The sequence below is a fragment of the Marmota flaviventris genome, chromosome 6, assembly GCF_047511675.1.
Source record: "Marmota flaviventris isolate mMarFla1 chromosome 6, mMarFla1.hap1, whole genome shotgun sequence".
In the NCBI taxonomy this organism is placed as follows: domain Eukaryota; kingdom Metazoa; phylum Chordata; class Mammalia; order Rodentia; family Sciuridae; genus Marmota; species Marmota flaviventris.
The window spans coordinates 47,791,872-47,806,289 of NC_092503.1; the positions used below are offsets into that span (position 1 = coordinate 47,791,872).

The 14,418-nt window shown below is 37.1% G+C and overlaps 1 protein-coding gene across 3 annotated transcripts in view; it reads right to left on the reverse strand.

Annotated features, from left to right (window-relative positions):
* The window catches only part of Dse (dermatan sulfate epimerase), a 66,136-nt gene that overhangs the window by 40,558 nt on the left and 11,160 nt on the right, over nt 1–14,418 (reverse strand). Inside the window, exon 1 of one of the 3 annotated variants that reach the window (XM_027928124.3) lies at nt 8,174–8,189. The exons of the other annotated variants lie outside the window; for them this stretch is intronic. The gene's annotated coding sequence lies outside the window, so the exon portion shown is untranslated. Of the gene's footprint in view, nt 1–8,173; nt 8,190–14,418 lie in introns of those variants that run through there. 3 annotated transcript variants of the gene reach the window in all.

The following is a 14,418-nucleotide window of genomic DNA, read 5'->3' on the forward strand; positions in this document are numbered from 1 at the left end:
AATACATAAACCACAATAACCAAAAGCTGAGGGTGAACTGTCAGCTAGGAATCTGAGCACACATTATGAAAAAACAGAAAATCCTGTATTTCTTAAGACAGGCTCCTTCACTCTAATTTCTGTCTTCCTAGCATTTTACATTCTGAACCAGAGATTAAGAACAAGACATCTATGCACATGTAAGCAGACAAAATACCATGAGTGTGGCTACAGATTCTCTTTGTGTGAACAGAAGGTGGAGACAGAGAGGACAAAGAGAGTATGAACATCAGCCAAGCCCATGCATTCCCTGGCTGACATCAGCCAACCCATCCTGAAGACCAGACACAGGGCTGCCTGGACTAGAAACTGACATGCCTTCATTCAGAAAATAAAATCTAGGAATTAAAATGCTGAAATAACATGTGTGTTTTCCCTTTATTATCTGAAATTATGGTCTATTTTTTCATTTTGCCTACGAGATGTTGGGAGTCATTCAGTAAATCAAAAATTTAAACCAAGTTCACATATTTTCTCAACTACTTCACTTTCTTAAAAGCCCCTCTTTTCAGTGGTAGATTTGTACACTGGTTAAAAGAACATCTTTCAAATGTACGCACACACACACACACACAAAAAAAAAAAAAAAAAAAAAAACCCTCGGCATAGTCTATGTCCACATCTGGGATAAAGCAGGCATAAAATCCCCCAGAGGAAAGTCAGGGAATTCTTAAAATTCTTAAGAGGGGAAAGGTTATAGAAAGCAGACCAGAAAAAGACAGTTTTATGTAAATAATGAACAGTGGTTTTCAATTATTAAAGGGAAAAGCCGACGGTGAAAAATCCACCTCCCAAGCTGAACACAAACTATTTTTCCAAGGAAAAACTGCCTCATCACATTCAAGAGAAAAAACTAAAACGTAACACACACTGAAGGTCAATCCACATTCTCGACCTGTCCTGACTCTAAGAGAAAGGCAATATGGCATCCCTTGTGGGTGCTACCTTATTCTAAGAGTCTCTATATTCTTAAATGTGCTTTAGACTATAAATATATGTATAAGAAAACTCAACAGCAGTGGTTTGGGGGAAGCATTCTATATTTTAGAGCAGAACGTCTGGTGAATAAAAAAAAAAGTTAATACAGTCATGCTAAATAAAACACATAAAACAGAAATAACTCTTGGATTCTGCCAATATTATGTCTAGCACCCAAAGCTTCAAGGCAGCTGGGTGGATCCTTCAAGGTCAGAGACCTGGCCAAAAGAAATAGTCCTCTAAGGTTATGTCTGAGGAGGGGCAAGGTCTCTGGCAACACAAAGAAGTGGCTGGGTCTGAAGTAGTGCTCAATCTCCTCAGGGGATTATTTCTTGCTCCTTTCAGGAAAAAAAAAAAAAAAAAATCTTGCCAGTGATTTAGAAAAAGAAAAAAAAAAAAAGCCTGTATATTTATAAAATCCCCAAAAGTCGAAGACTGGAAGCTGGCATCAATGCAATTAGCATAGTGGGTATTTAGGCACCCAGAAGAGTCTGGAAGGTTCCCCTTTAATTGGCCCCTATAAGCATTTGAAGCAATTGAAGTTCTCTCAACTATTGGTTTGTGACTGTGATGCAGGGGGAGAGGGGAGAGGGGCTCAGGTTATAGGGAGGGTAAGAAGGTAAGTGGAGACCAGAATTTTGCTACCTCAGATTCTGTACAAACTAAACTGGCAAAGGTTGATTTGCTTTATTCTGTTTCTCCCACCCTGCACATACCACCCTGCTACCCAGACATGGAGTCATTCAGATAGTGAGGGCTGCTCTAAAGAGTTCTTTACACTGTAAAGACAACTTGTCTAACCTGACAAAACTCACCCTGTAATCCCAGTCACATTGCTTCCAGTTACATAGAGTAGGCCTGAGTATATTTAAACAAGAAGAGTTGACCCTGAAGCACAGAACCTCATTCAGATATTGTTTTGGAAATGATGCCATCTCAATATGCCAACTATTTTTTAAGGCTCCCTAGTTTTTGTTTCAAATTCATGTGAAAGTGTCAGAGAAGCAAGGCTGAAAGTTACTGTATATTCAAAACATTAATGGCTCCTGGGAACATCATGTGGGCCAATGCAGAACCCACAGAAATTCTGTATAACACTCACCTATGGAGATTACCTAAGGAGAAAGGAAGGACCCTGCCACCAACTGTATGTTGCCTCAATGCTCCCAGGCCCTCCTGCTCTCCCAGCTATTAAGGCCTTTGTTGATCAACACAAGGAATTGGTTTCTCCTGGATCTGGCACATACCGCATCATACTGGACTGTTTCAGCTGTTCACATATCTGGCCTTCCAGAGGGCAGGAGCCATGGCTTCCTCTGTGCATCACGGGGCTCAGTACTGAATCTGGCATATAAAAGGTAACTCACAGATGCTGGCTCAGAACTAAACTCTTGGGTTTAGGAGCTAGTGAGTATATCTCATCACTAACATGAACAAGAAGAAATCTTGTAAATCCTGTTCCCCTCTACTTGAAGCCAAGGCAAGTTTGAAATTTTCCAGACAAAATTTCTGCCAAGAAATTAATGGGAGAAAACACAAAGTCTAAAATTTAAGTAGCCTAAACACTACTCAGTAGATTTTTTGGTCTTTATGTTTTAAAAAAGAAAGAAAAATTAAATGTAAGTCTAATCCAAATTTGCTTTAGGCTGATAACCTACAGGGAAACATAGTTCCCATCCATCATTTTACATTTGTCTAGAAAATTCTACTCCAAATCCCCTATTTCCAGTCTTTGAACTTCCCCTTTGATCATTCACTGTAGGCTCTCTGTCTACCCAATCTATAAAGAGAAGAGCTAAAATTAAATGAAAAGCGCATTTCTCAAGATAATTTTAAGAGAACCCAAATAGGCAGGTTTTATGCTAATTTTATGTACTTATTTCAGTGTGCGTTAAGAAAAACTATAACTAACATATTAAAGTTGAGATTACAACAAAAATATAAAGTTTGTGTTTAAAATATATTCAAGTTTATGGAACCAACCTGGGTACTCTTCAACAGATAAATGGGTAAAGAGAATGTGATATAGATATACAACAGAATATTAGTCATAAAGAAGAACAGAATAATGGCATTTGCTGGTAAATGGATTCGAATGTATTCTCTGATATGCAGATGCTAATTCGCAATGGGGGGCGGGGGTCCATAGGGAAGAATAGAAGTACTTTGTATTAGACAAAATGGAATGAAAGAAGGGGAGGGGGAATGGGAACAGGCAGACGAAATGAATCAGACATGACTTTCCTATGCACATATATGATTAAATGACCAATGTTAATTCTATATCATATATAATGAGAAGAATGAGAAGTTATACTCCGTATTCTACTATCATGCATAACTAAATAGAACAAATAAAAAGTAAAATACATTCGAGTTTAAAAATAAGAAAAGAAAGTATACGAACACGGCAAAAATTGTTGAGTATAGTGTCTGAAGATACTTTGGGAGACTCTGAAAAGGTTCAGAGAAACAATCGATGCTGAAGACAATGAAGTATACCATAAAGACCAACCCCAAACCTCCCACTCTACCTACCATTCCTCTCTCCCACACATGGAGCCTGGGAGAAATGAGACTGAACTTTGAGATGCCATGGACAATCTTTCAAGCTACACACTCCTTTAGTTCACTGTGTTATTTCAGAAATAACAGAGCACTGCCAGCTCCCTTAAGCCTCTGGCCTAATTCATGAAGGGGCATTTCCATACTGTAAAACCACCAGCCACACTCAGCAGCTGACTCTATTAACACATAGTTATCCAGAATTCAAGCCTTAGGCTGTTTCTCAATGACCTTATTGAGCCTCATTTCCCTGAAATTCACACTTCCCTCTTCTCCTTCACTTTCATACACTTTCATAACACAGTTATCCTTCCCACTTTTTATCTTACTCTATACAGCTTAGTAAAATATGACTAAGTTTTCACTTATCAATGGATAGTCACTTAAGAATCACTGTTACTATAAGACAATAAATTCAGAGAGCAATTTGACCATCCTTCTACCTGGATGCCTTCATGTATGTACATTAGTCCAAGTTAAACCAAGTCAAATGAATTATAATTGTCTTAAGTAGATCTTCATAATGCCACAAAAAGCTCCAAATTATTTGGCTTTAATTCTGATTGCAGTAATCCACTACAGATATTGTGATTGCTGACAGACAGAGAAACTTTTGTTTCTGCTTCTAAATGCTTGTCACATATTTGATCTTTTACTTTACAATAATCTAAAAATGTGGCAAAACAGTATTGTTTGTTCCAATAGAATAAACTTCAAAGGCTGAATTAGACCCTGAATCCCCTAAATACTAAGCCAAGTTTCTTTCCTTTAACCAAACAAATTGTTAAGAACTTTCAACAACATTAGAAGTTCCATTTTTGCCATCTTTAAACAAAGAAAGTACAGAAAGAGTAGGCCGAGAGGGAAAGAACTGAACCCTAAACTAGTACATCAAGTTTCAAAAAAAGATGTTAGTTTCCAAATCATCTGAGACTGCTTATAGAATGAAACACATGGTAAGTACAAAAGTTCTTTCAAAATATAGAAATTATAAGGATGGAAGAGAAAAATCACCCCACAGAAAGTAAAACATATCCCAAATTAAGATGGATTAAAAACCCTTGTATGTGCCAAATCTAAGGAGCACAGCATAATGATTAATGGTATGGAGTGAGGAGTTGGGCAGACCTAAGGATAAATCGCAGCTCAGCTCTCTGCTAGCTTGATCAACTGACTTCCACTCTCAAAGCCTCCATTGTCTCATCCATAAAATGGTACCTTCTTCATGGGGTGACTGAACGCCTGTGATACACTCAGCCTAAAACTCAACATGGAATAAGGGTGCAATAAATATTTATTTTTCAGTAGAAGAGAAGTTCCAGACATGTAAGTTCATACTAACTTACCCCAAAAGCATTTTATTTGAAAGACACTAAATCTTCTGACTTTATAGGCAAATATTGAGAACCAGAGTTGTTAACTGACTAGGGTGAGGTCATGCTGCTTGTTAGAAACTTAGCTGAAATTGGAACACAGTGATCCCAACTCTTCAACTCATCATTCATAGTAAGCTCATCACTCACTAGAAAGGAAAGCATATGATCCTTAAAATTTTTCAAGTGCTGGTGTGAGGAGATGGCCCCAACTAAATGAATAACAGATTAAAAAAGCTATGAACTGAGTTTGAATGCTTCTGAAGACCAGTGATTCCTGATGCACAAGAGGAACTGCTTCTTACTATATTCTTTTAAAAGAAAGTCTCAGTGATACCATAGTAGCTTGGAAACACAATCTCTGGCTGTAAAGCTGTTTCCCAGTAACATATTTTACAATAGAAAGGATTCATGAATACTCAGGGGACATCTGCTGTCACTGCCAGAGGTGATGGGATAACCTCAGTCTAGAATCATCTAGTCTTGGCTGTCTATGTCATCAGTATCTCAGCTGATTATTCTGGGAGGTGACTTGCTATCTAATGCTAATCAACTCTCTCCCATACACACACACACACACACACACACACACACACACACTGACATTCTAACATTCTAGAATGCTAACATTGTAACTCCAATGTCAGCATATCTGTTTACGATAAATATAACTATCAAGCAGATTGAGAAATATTTCTGGCTTCATAGGAAATTGACAAAGGAAGTAAAATTATCATATGCTTTCCTGGTGAAGAGGAATAAATCAGGACAAAGATAACAGGAAGGACCTTGGACCTGGGTCAACTTGACTGGTCAAAATCACTACCTTTAACCCTCAGAAAAATCTGTTTCCATATGCTTGGGAAACACCTTGCTCCCTTACATGTTCTACTTGACACCATTTCCATATATTTTAATTAATGGAATATACATATTTTTTTAAGTTCTCTCACTTTCCTATTTCAATTTTATTAGATGCATGATTAAAATAATTTTTTGGAAAAGAAAACTTTTTCCTCAGTATCAAAATATGATACTTCTATCATATATCAAACCTTCTATATTTCTGACAAATTTTTGTAGTGAAATAAATCTAATCTTACCTTTAAATATGTCAAATCCTAAGAAAACATATGGTTTGAATACCATGCAGTCATTCCCTAAAACTATATTCCCTGATGGGTAAAGCCTGTGGATTCAGACAAAAAAAAGAAAAATTTAAAAACCAAGAGCTCTTAATCAAAGTGAAACTTCCTTTTACTGAGGGATTATTGTTTCCTTACTTAAGGGTGAAATGAAAAATGCCTCCCAAAAGTCATTTCTAAACAAAAATCCACAATATGAAATGATAGCATATGGAACTCTCTAGAATTCACACACACTACTGAAGGAGTAATTATAACTCTGAGCCCACACAGCAAAACCACACTGTGAGTAATAATGGTGCTCACCACCTTCACACACAACATCAGAGAAACATTTGGTTAGGTTTTAAGTTAAGTGCAGCTCGGTGCAAAGAACATATCTATAATTGCCCCCTGGAAGGTTTTCACAGAGATACATTTTCTCATAACATAACATGAAGCCCACTTACTTTCCTATGCCAACAACGGTAATTTTACAACTTCCTTATATGGGAAGAATAACACTTCTAAATTATGTTTGAAATGGCCACAAAGATTTTCTGCTGTCAATTTGAAAGCTCCATCCCTGTTTGCCAGAGACCACTTGAGTGAGTACTTCAGTGGCTATCAAACTGAATGCATAATTTAGTAGTAGAGGTTTGCCTGGTACACATGACTACAAAGCTAAGAACCATTAAGATCCAGCTTTTGAAAGAGGGGTTAGCATTTAAAATGCAGAAAGAAAGTAAAATCATTATCATTTTCATGGCGGCAAAGAGAAAGGAGGGCAGAGGTGGGAGGTATGAAGTCTCTGATGAGACTGGCAGGGCACTTAATTTTGCTTATAAAGAGGCTAAAAGGGAAAGTGAAAGGATTATACTTTCTGAGAAGCTATAAGTAGATTCTATTGTATGTAGCACTTTATCAACCGAACATCATCTGCTACTTCTTTACCTGAATCTTTAAAAGATAGTAATTGATGCATGTCATGTCTTTCAGTGCACTATTCCCTCAAAGGGAACATGAAACTATGCTAGGAATTGAGGATATGAACAAGGAAATTATCCTAAATTATCCTAAATAACTATACGATAAATATAGAAAAAATTGTGTTTCTGAGATTTTTGTAAAACTGCAGTGCTTGTACTACTGTCTGACAATAAAGATGAATAAGCATTTCCCTCCATCCAAAGCAATGTACTTAACCTATTGTTCCTGGTCTCAGGAGGAAATTCACAATCTTTTTTTTTTTTTCTTTTTCAAAATTTCTCCAATGGAAAGTAACCAAAGTTTTTCTTGAAAGAGTCCCAAGGGCCAGCTATGGCTTTCTCAGCAATAGATTTAACTATGAAAATGCACTTTTGTGGCTTTACTGGCTAAAAAGCCCGGGGGGGGGGGGGGAAGAAAAGAATAAGTATAATTGAAGTCAAAAGCTAAATCTCAACCTTACAGAATTTTAAATACCAATTAAACTACACGATGAAATACTCATGGAAACTGAAGTAAAACTTTATTCCTGATACAGATTCATGAAGAAAAGAGCTGGACAAACTGTCTAAACCTCTTTCTTCATTTAAAATTAAATAAAAATTAGATATTTCTCTTATAGACTGGTTGGAATATTAAATAACACCTATAAAACATGTATCACTTTATGATGATCAAAAAATTCTAGTTATGAATTCATACCCCATTTGAATCAAATGTATGATATGTCAAGATCATTGTATTGTCTCGAGCAACTAATATAAAATAAAAATTAAAAAAAATGCTAGTTATGATTCACCTCAGAACATGATTAGTGGCTGAAGGCGTAAGCTGGAACCAGACTTCCTGGGTTTGAACTCTAGCACCACTGCATCTTCAGCTATGTTCCTGTTTTCCTCCCTCTGTAAAATGGATAAAACCCTTCTTTGCAGGGTTTCGTGAGGCTTAAATTAGCTGATATATTTAAAGCATTAAAAGGGTGCCAGGATTTAGAAAGAGTTCAAGAAACAGTAGCAGTCATCATCATCTTATCAATGAGAAAGGCAAGGTCAGGCCAACAGGGCGAGAGGGCACCATGACTCCCAAGGAAGTACCCACAAAACTCACCCAGAGACCTTCATTCCCCAAATAGGTACAATGCATTGTTGATGGACTACCTTGCAGTCTCTTCCAGAGTCTAAAAATACCAAATATTTTGATAAATATAAAGTATTTGATGACAAGAAGTTTCTCCTTCCTGCTCAACTGCACATTAATAACTTTCAGGCTAAGGATTCTAAGTGACTGAATACATCTGGGGGAAAAGGAAGTCTTTAAATTGAATACAATTTCTTCACCAACCAAAGTTTGTAGATAAAGCTCACTGATACACAATATACTGATATATATGTGCTTACACAGTTAGGGAAACATCCTAAATGTAGAAACATCAGTCCTTTTGAAATGTAAAAGTTTCTTTGGGATTTAAATGTAACTTTTGAAAATTTGGTGCTTAATGGAAAAACATCCACTTCCTGAAAATGACAAGAGACATTCATTTTCAGCTGATGTAACTCCTTCAGTTTGTGTACAATACTCTCTTTCATTCTGTATCACTAACTTTTCCCCTTTGAGTTCGAGGTAAATGACTTTATTTCTTACTAGTTATGTGATAGTTCATTTTATGTGTGGACTTGTCTGGGTCATGAGGTGCAGGATATGTAGTCAAATGTTGTTTCTGGAAATGTAGGTAAAGAGGCTTCTAGAAGGGATTAGCATTTCAATCAGTAAACTGAATAAAGTAGACTACTCTCCCCAATGTCCCTAGGACTTTTCCAATCCTTTGGGGACCTGAATACAACAAAAAGGCAGAATATCCCCCAACACCCTGCCTGAGGGCTTGAGCTGGGACATTGGTCTCCTATTCTCCCACTGGGACTTACACCATCAGCTTTCCTGGTCTCAGGTCTTAGGACTCAGGGTGGTACTACACTGCCAGCTTTCCTGAGTCTCCAGCTGGCAGATGGCAGCTAATGTTGGGATCTCTGAGCCTCATAATTGCATAAGTCAATACCCATGATAACATTCTTTCTAGATAGATTAGATAGGTAGATATAGATACAGATATAAATAGATAGACAGGGAAAGAGATCTCTTATTGGTTCTTTCTCTGGAAATCTTGATTGATGCACTAATTAAAGCTACTCAAGCCAAGAACTCTTTCCAAAACACCTTAGAGAAACCCAGTGACCCTTTCTTGGCACTCACTCTCCCAAATGCTGACTACCTATGATATCCTAAAGTGTATTTCCTCTTCTTCAACACGTTGAAGACTTTCAATTTCAGGGATACCATAATCTCCTAATAATTCTCTGGAAAATCATTCTTATGCTTCTTTCTAAGATAGCCATTGGTTGTATTGTGCAAAGCATGCTTATTTCGTTACCAGGTTTAATTCTGACATCTGTTTCGTCTTCAGCGGATGAGGAAAGTGACATTTAGAATGGTTACATAATTTAGCCAGTGACACTCTATGTGTGGTCAAGTTTGTTTTTGACTCCAGATCTGATTTCAGAGTCAAAATTTTCACCACTATACCTCACTTGCTGTCTTTCCATGAGTCTCCTCCAGTACCTACGTCCTGGGACTTCCCACAAATGTGCAGCTGCAGCATTTCACATGGAAGGATCCTGACTGTGCACCTCTCATGGTCACTCCCACCTGATTCCTGATAACTTATTGCCCACAGTGCTCATCTTACATCTAAAACTCAGTTCACCTTCTATTCAAAACTGATTTCTTCACTATATTTTCTCAAACTGATTATTTGGAAATCACCTTCTCTGTCTTGTTTCTTCTGCATCTAATTTTCTTACCAGAATGTTTTCATTTTTCCCTCAAAAGCAATATTACTCTGCATTTTAAAGACAGACTCCTGAGACTGTGTTCTAGAATTCAACATCAACTTCTGGGCTATCTTTTCTCCTTTGGCTTCTTTTTTTAACATATTTATTTTTTAGTTGTAGTTGAACATAATATCTTTGTTTTCTATTTATTTATTTATTATGTGGTGCTGAGGATCGAACCCAGGGCTTCACGTGTGCTAGGCGAGCGCTCAACCACTGAGCCACAACCCCATCCCCCTGCTTTTGAATCGGGTCAATACCACATATACTTTCAAGTCAGTTTTTCTGTTTCTTCTAGCTTAGTATTTGCAAAGTCCTGTGGATGAGTCATAATATCTATTATAGATTTTTCAGTAGAAATACCACAAAATATGTCTAACCCCTTATATAATCTACTCTTACTTGATCATTTATGAATTTAGCTAGACCCTTTTTGAAATGATGCATATTTGGGGTATGGCCTTTTATCATGTCTTCCAGAATCAGGATTTATCAGTTTATTCTATAGTAATCCTGTAACAATAACATGTCTAAAAAGCACAAATTCCATGTTCAGTGCCTATCCTGCTATGTAGGAAAGGGTTAACTCAGCAGGCCCAAGAGGCTCAAAAGCTACACTTTCCCAAAAGAAGCTTGTCTTTAGGATTGGCCCTGGGCCAGCTCCTGGCAGAGGAGCACTGAGCCCTGGAATATTCTGCCTGTCAAAGAGATTTTTTTTCTTTATGCCTGAGGCTTTGGGTCAAGTGGTACGACTTTGATCAGACATTTATGCTAGCAACATTTTTGGTGAATCTTTGCTCTAGCAGGAATATATTCTGAGTAGCTGAAGTCAATCACACAGGTGTTTCATGCCCACACGACTGAATTCCAGCAAGAGATATGGACATCAAGGTTCAGGTGAGCTTTCTAGGCTGGCAAGAATCTCATCACAAGCTGTGTGACTCCACTAGGAGAGGACACCTGGAAGCTTGTGTCTGGTTTTCCTGGACTTTACCTTTTCCCTTTACTGATCTTAACTTGCGTCCTGGCCCTATTACACCATAACTATGATTATAGCAAATTTTGTGAATTATTCTAGTGAATCACCAAGCTGAATGATAGTCTTGAGGATCCCTCACCCCACATTCCCTTTCTCTTCCTTTTAATGGAATTATTTAAAGTCCTGCTAAAATTATAAGTCTTGCCATAATGCTTTATAACCTATTAAAAAGGAAAATATGATAGTAGTTTTCATCAAATTTTTTCCTTACTCAACTTTTACTATTTTTCTCTGAATTTTATACGCAGAAAAACAACAGCAGAATATACTAGTCTTTTTTTTAAGTTATAGATGAACACAATACCTTTATTTTATTTGTTATTATTATTTTTTTCTTCATGTGGTATTGAGGTTCAAACCCAGTGCCTCACACATGCTAGGTAAGTGCTCTTCCACTGAGCTACGACCACATCCCCAGAATATACTAGTCTTATACTTTTTTTAAAAAGCGTTAGAAATTGTCTAAAAATGAAATATGTAGATGTTAAGCAAAAGACTTAGGGAATGCACAGGAAAGTAATTAATTGGCATTATATCCTTCAGTTCATTTGACTAAAATGTAAATTCAGTTTGCTGGGTAAGTATATGTGGAGAAATGCTCTTATCATTATATATGAATCTATTTTTTAGTCCTTACTTACATATTCAAGCATTCCTCCATTCTTTTTCAGTATTCAAATCTTCAAATGCTCATCAATGACAAAATTTACCTCTTTTTTTTTTTCTTGCTGCCTTTCACATACTTAAAACACTTTTATACATGTAGGTTGGTTTTTTTTTTTTTTTTTAATCTCACAGATCATAGTTCTTTAGCTTCAAAATCCCTGGGTACTTTCAAAATGTCTTACTATGAATCATAATCAAATTCAGAATACCACAGATTTGGTTTTTAAAACTATGATACATACATGGAACCAACCCAAAGACATAAGTACTGCTTTCTCAGACTTCCCCATCTCGTTACTGGCAACAAATCCTGCCAGGAATTCACGCACAAATTCCATTCCTCTATTCTCCCTTCCTACCTTTCTTTCCATATCCCAACCATCAGCATATTTTGTTGGCTCTTCTCGCAAATGCATCCATTTTCACCACCACTGTAATGGTTTAAGCCACACCACGTCTTGCTTGCAACAGCCTCCAAACCAGTGCCCCTGCCCTCACTCTTACCTCTGTATGGAGGTTCTCAGCATAGCCTCCTCTTTTCTATAAGATCCCATTCCATTATAATTCAGATTATACGCTGCTCTGTTTAAAACCCTCCAAAGAATTCCTGTGTCATAAAGACTAAACACCAAAGTCTGGACAAAAGCTCTCTAGGCTCTGCGTGGTCTGGCCATGCCTCTCTGTCTTTTGCCTTCACATTCCCCACTCCCCCCCTCTCTTTCTCTCTCTCTCACTCACTCTCTCACTCTCTGTCTCTGCTCTTTCTTTTCCCCACCCACCCCATTCCCAGAGGTTATATTCTAGAAGGAGAATCCAGGCAACCAAAGATATAAATAAATTATATAGTAGATTAGTAGGTCATAAGTGCTGGGAAGAAAAATATAACCCAGAAGAGAGTTGGGGAAGAGCAATAGTTGGTCAGACTAAGGATATAATTTAAATAAAATGATCACTGCTGTCATTGAAAGTGACAGTTGAGCATATATTTAATGTGGATGAGGGTGCAAGCCATACAGACTTGTGGGGTAAGCATTCTAGGTGGAAGGAACAAATACTAAGGAGGCCACACCTCTTGTCATAAAAATAGCAAGGAGATCACCGTGGCTGAACAGGAAGAGAGTGCCTAGCACTCATCTTGATGAATGAGCTGTCCGTATTTCATTCTGTCCTCAGCATTAAACCCTGACATTCGCCCCATTCTTGCATCTCCTGATGGTCTCTCTTGTCTATTTCTCCATCCAAGAATACTTATTGACTGAACACTCAGAAAACACTTATTAAATGAATATTTTTAACTAATGTGTAAACATTTAAATACTCTGAGATAATGGTACATATGGTTATACAGCAATATGAATATAATTACATAAAAATCTTTTTACACCAATACAAACCCTTTGGAGTTTATATACTTAAGTATAATACTTAAATCTTCAGGGTTACTCAGGGTAATTATTATAGTTTACTGAAAGCCTGAGGCACAGGCTTTCACTAAAAGTCCACTCCAGACTGACAGGTGATTTGCTCAACCAAGTTTCACTATGCCATCAGTAACCTGCCTTGTGCACTTATTATCGCAGGTCACCTTCTGAATGTCCCTTGTTGCTTCCTGACATTCCACTGATAGTTCTCATGAGTCTTCTCAGGGTCTTTTTATTAAATGTCATCTCAAAACATTCACCCCATCTTACATGATTAGACAGCCCATCACTCTTCCTCAAGACCAGCAGGCCTCCCTTTCTGCCGGATGACTATTTTGGGGCTAAAAATTCTATTTAAATTAAAATTTGAAACTTAAAGTAATTCCCTTCATGTTCCTACTTTTAAACATATTTCTAAGGATAATTATTATTATTTAATGGTTTGGTATACAGGTTTTATTGGTGTTAGTATTTGTGAGTTTAAAAAAGACTTTCTGCACTTAAAACTTTTTCAACTGGACAATTCAAATAATGAGGATGCTGTTATTTCTTCTTCACCTACTTTTTTTTTTTTTGCTATGACATTTACAGTTCTATTATAGGAATACCAGTCTTAAAGAAAAGAAATGTTTTAGTAGACTACTACCCTATGTGGAATAAGAGAATAATTTCTGAATTGATGAGTTGCATCCATAGGACAAAAAGTCATGCTCCTGAATAACTATCCCGATTCAGCTTTGCATCTATCAAATGGCAATAAAAATACTCATATGCCAAAGTGTAAGGAGATTAGGGATAATATGAGCAAGGTTCCCAATGTTAAGACTGGCATTTAAAACATAAAAGGAATTCTGATTTTTTTCTAAAAAATGAAAGAAATAGTCTGACTCAGAGCCTAAAACATAGCCAGATACTTAATGTTTATGTCTGTGTGCATGTCCAAGGTCATGAATGTTTAATTTGGTGCATGCTTTCTCACCTTGATGAATGAGCTGTCTGTATTTCATTCTGTCCTCAGCATCATACTCTGACGTTAGCCCCATTCTTTGCATCTCCTTATTGTATCACTAGTCTATTTCTCCACCCAAACTTTCATATTTATCCTACCCATTGGACTCTATCTCTATCCATGGCTAGATTCCCTCTAACTACTTCTTTTGATCAAAGCTGTTGAATTCCTTTTTGCTCATGCTAAAGAAAACTCCCTTTTGTACTAATTTTTCAAAACTTCCTCTCATGTCTTTTCCCAAATATATGTGTCTGATGAATCCTGAGTCAGTGAGGTGGGTGGAAGGGGACAGATACCACCTAGGATCCTTTCTAATTAAAGATTGATGCAAT